General features: G+C 32.3%; 1 long non-coding RNA gene across 1 annotated transcript; it reads left to right on the top strand.

Moving 5' to 3' along the window:
• Positions 1-2,734: 2,734 nt before the first annotated feature.
• On the top strand, positions 2,735-3,486 carry LOC145121083 (uncharacterized). Its single transcript, XR_013714495.1, has 2 exons — positions 2,735-3,026; positions 3,295-3,486. It is a non-coding gene; the product is annotated as an uncharacterized LOC145121083 (long non-coding RNA).
• Positions 3,487-4,755: the final 1,269 nt, after the last annotated feature.

Raw genomic sequence — 4,755 nt, forward strand, 5'->3', positions numbered from 1 at the left:
TAGAGAAATATAATATTGCTGGTATATTGTATCTTTGGGCTCCTAGATTATCATAAATGTTATTGGGTGTCATCACCCTCTTTCTTATTGGGTGATTGGCTTTTGAGATGTGTTTGGGGGCATTCTTTTGTGTTGATGGGCAATTTTGGGAAGGTTGTTGACATCCACAAGCAGCCTCCACTCCCAACTTTTTTAAATTCTTTTAATTTAATACTATATCTTATTTATATAACTAGATAAAATAACATGTCTTACTTATATGATATGATAAAAGAAAGATAAGGTTTATAAATAAATAAAAAAGGAAAAAAAATAATATAAACAAACGGGATTATTTATAAATATAAATGAGGGCATTTCAAGTTTCAACCTAATCATGCAAAACATGTGGATTCGAATATAATATTAGGGCGTCCTATATATTATTGATAATGGTTGAAATATTTGGAAGCTCTTAAAGCATATTTAAATATGTATAATTACTTTATCTAACAATTAGATTATGATTTTCATAAACATTATAACATTTAATACAACAATTATTTATTAAAACTGGACAAAAAAATATTGACTGCCATCCGTCCTTTTTTTTTTTTTTTTTTTGATCCTTCTAAAATAACGAGTTTTGGTCCAACTAGTATATTTATTTATTTTTAACATATTAGAGTTTATTAATTTGAGTAATTGGATTCAGTTTTTTTTCCAAGCCAACGAAATATCAGGTAAAAAGAATTTCATACCGAGCTTTGGTACATTGGGCTCCTATTTTTTTTTTCTCTTTCCATTTTCTTTTAAGGCTATAAGAAATACCTTCACCACATGGTACAGTGGGTTTGAGTTGACACTATGGTGGATGTGAGAACACCAAACCGACAGTAAATTTCCCATGCACTCTAAACCTTGCGCAAGAGATATTCACCCACTTATCTCCTTGTTCTTCCGACCGTTGTCTCAATTCGGATCCATATTTCAATCCACATGTGAATAAAAAAGGTCATGATAATACATGTTGGTGATTTTATATCACTAATATTATTTAAATGTAATCGGATTAATTTGTTGATCAATGTTACATTGACAATTATCGAACAAATTAGGATGGTGCGGAGTGCACATTTGTTTGATTTTGTTATTGTTGAAAGTATACTGCTATTTAGGGGCGAAGCCCCTGAACTGAAGAGGTCTGGGGGCAGAGCCCCTGGGAGCGGGGTCCAAGGGACAAAGCCCCTGGCTGGGGTCGAGCTGCCAGGTCGGCGTGGAAAATTTTTACATAAGTTATGTTGCTATTAGGGGTGGAAATGAGCCAAACTACTCGTGAGCTACTCGGGACCGGCTCGTTAAAAGATCGTCTCGAAACCGATTCTAAACGAGCCCGAGCCGAGCTCGAGCTTACTATTAAGCTCGTTTATTAAACAAGTTCGAGCTCGAGCCTATGTCATTAAGCTCGATTAGGCTCACGAGCTTATATATAATATAATTTATTATTATTTTTATATATTAAAATAAAAAAAAATATTTGAGGAATTAGAGATTTAGGGTATTAGTAAACGAGCTCGAACCGAGCTTAAGCTTGTTTAGGCACGATAGACAAAAAACAAGTCAATTGTATAATTCCTTATGAGCTCGAGCCGAGCTTACTATAAGAAAGCTCGAATCGAGCCGGGCTCGAGTCGAGCCTGGTCGGGCTCGGCTCGGCTCGGCTCGTTGCTATATAAAAAATGTCTCAGAAATCCGTATTTTTGTAAAAACACCTGATTATGTGATCCATTTATAGACCCGGTTTAAAGTTAGTTTGTGACAGGTAATATGACCGTTTTTGGACAAGAAATTGTTTTCCTGTAACTACCATATGGCAGTTTTAAGACAGGAAGTTAGTTTCTGTTATATGATCAATTTCAGATTCATTTTAGGTATAGATTTCATAATATCTTCATTTCCATTCTAGAAAAACAATGAGTTTCATCCGATTAGAGATTTTGAGTGTACCCTCGAAATGCTTTAATCTGAAAGTGTTTCACAACTCTCACTGATCCAAATATATCTATATCCCGATTTTCTAACAATACACATGTAGATCCATATGGATCCATATTTATAAGCACGGTTAAGATGGAATATCTTTGGTGCGATTTTGGTGGGTACCGAATATGTAAAGAAATAGAATATCCCTTAATAACCATGTTTTACACCCAAATGGGAGTTTCAAGTACTTAGGGTCTATCATCCATAAGACAAAGGGTGTTGAGGATGACGTTAATCACTGTATAAAGGTGAGATAGTTAAAGTGGAGGGTAACGACATGAGTTTTGTGTGATAAGAATGTGTCACCGAAACTAAAGGAAAAACTTTATAAGGTGGCGATAAGGCCAACTTTTTTGTATGAATCTAGATGTTGGTTAATCAAGAATGAACATGAGAGAAAGACAGAGATCACAGAAATAGGAATGTTGTTGTGGACAGGTGGTACAATTTTATTGGATTTGAAGGAATTGACCCTTACCGACATGACCTTAGATAAGAGAGTGTGGAGCTTAGAATCATGATAGTAGAGTAGTAATTGGCATAGTAATTGGCATGGTCTAGGGTCTTGCTCCTTTTTCCATTGTTAGTGCTTGTCTACGTACTAGTTTTCAATTCCTAACTTTTATCTTTATATTTAATTATAGCATGTGCAACTAGTATATGCTTTCGACTTGCTCATTATATCTACTTCCACTACCTCCTTTTTATTCATTGTTTTACTTTCCGACCTTTCTCAAATATAAATTTTCTTTTTCATTTATAGGTCTTCTCCTTCATATATAATATTTCATTATTCATCTTGGGCCGATGTTTTGGTTTCAGACATTTTATGCAGGGATAACTTCAATGTAGGCGTGATGCTATGTGGCTTATCGATCAGATGTTAAAGAGGAAATACAACTTCTTCTGTTATCTGGATAAGGAGTCACATCTGTAAAATAAAGGGGAATATAAGTTAAGAAAATTATCGGTGGAAGACCATGTGAACGTTATCTAATGCCTAGGTCAGAACCTGATACCAAATTGCTAATATTGTTGAGAATTAGGTTATTAAGTGAGTTCTTGTTACCTGCCTTTTGTGCTGGAAATGGTTATGGTATTTAAACGGCCTGGGAAGCCCTTTGTTACTTACCTTACCCGGGAACTTTGCATTGCCTCTTGGTAATAAGGGTAGTATGCTTATAATAAAATAAGGTTTTTCCTTGATTCCTAGGATATTGCTTCAGTACTAGGATGTATATTTTATTAGGTTATATTTGATGGTTTTTGCAGGTTAGTAGATATTGTCAGAAGCTTAGGAGACTCATAAGCTTTGGATTTGTAGAAAACCTTTGGTTTGTAATGTTTTCTTAAACCTTTGTTTTGATATCTGTTGTAGCACTCTCGCATGAAATGTTGTATCAAACCACTAAATGTTTTGGGAAACTTTTATTAGGATCACTATCCGCTTTGAACTCTGAAAAATATTTTGATTTAAACGTTGAGACTATTTTTCCACAACTAAAACTATGAAATTATTTTAAAGTATTTTATTAAAGGGCTATTTCAGATAGACCCAAGCTAGGGGTGTTACAAATGGCGATCAAGATTACTAGAAAAGGATCCACGATGATCCACAACAGTCAGCATGCCACTACGCATGTACTCCTTTGTGTTCTTTACAACTCTACAAAGTTAAATCAAACTTACTGATTTTCAAATCCAAATTTTACGTTGAATTTTTAATAACTTCACTTCAAACTTTTTGTTATCATATTAAAAGTTATCTTTCCAAACTAAAAGTGTAACTCATTCTTTCTATTACCAACCAATTTTTATAAAATTTAGAACTGAAGTCCAAAAAGTCAAAAAATGGAATGTAGTTGCTTACAATTGCGTCTGGTTAGAATCAAGAAAGTGCATTGATTGGAATATGCTGCATGATGAAGTTGTGAACACAAATCTTTCAAACTCCTGCAACAAAAGCAAATAAAAACTCAAAATTCAAAACAAAAATCAATCATATTATGAAAAAAAAAAAAAAACAACAATTATTGTGTTATTCTTTCAAATTTTTGGTCCTAAATTCGGGTTTTTTTCTTCATTTGATTGGTTAATGGTTATATTAATAGTAAAATACATGCAAGAACACACACAAACTTGTGTTTTGATGGAACAATTCCTACATATAAGAAAACGGATCAACTTACGGTTGATGGTTATATATATATATATATATATATATATATATATATATATATATATATATATATATATATATATATATATATATATATATATATATATATATATTCATTTGTGTTTTACCTTGATCTCTTTCTTGCCAATACAAAGCTCCACAACCTTTCTTTGCTCTTCTATAATTGTGAAAATGTCTGCGTTCAATGGTTAATCTATTAAAGATAATTACGTGTTTACAATATACCATCTGAATTCATCATATTTTATCTATTGGTAGCAATGTACTTCTGTCAGAATTTCAAAATTTATTAAAATGATAGTGTTTTTTTTCCATTTGTAGCAATGTACTTTCAGTTTGATTTTAATAAATCATTAAATTAGATATTACATTAAATCATATATTTTCTATTTTTTCGAAATTATGTATTGAATCTTAAACTTCAAAAGAACATACGATGATGATGTTTCTCTCTCAAAACTTTTTCCCTGGATTTTTCTGAAGTATTTTTTTTTTGATTTAATATGATATATAGTTTGAAGGTTAATGTTGAT

Source organism: Lactuca virosa, chromosome 6, assembly GCF_052849685.1.
Source record: "Lactuca virosa cultivar CGN04683 chromosome 6, Lactuca_virosa_CGN04683_v6, whole genome shotgun sequence".
NCBI classification, from domain to species: domain Eukaryota; kingdom Viridiplantae; phylum Streptophyta; class Magnoliopsida; order Asterales; family Asteraceae; genus Lactuca; species Lactuca virosa.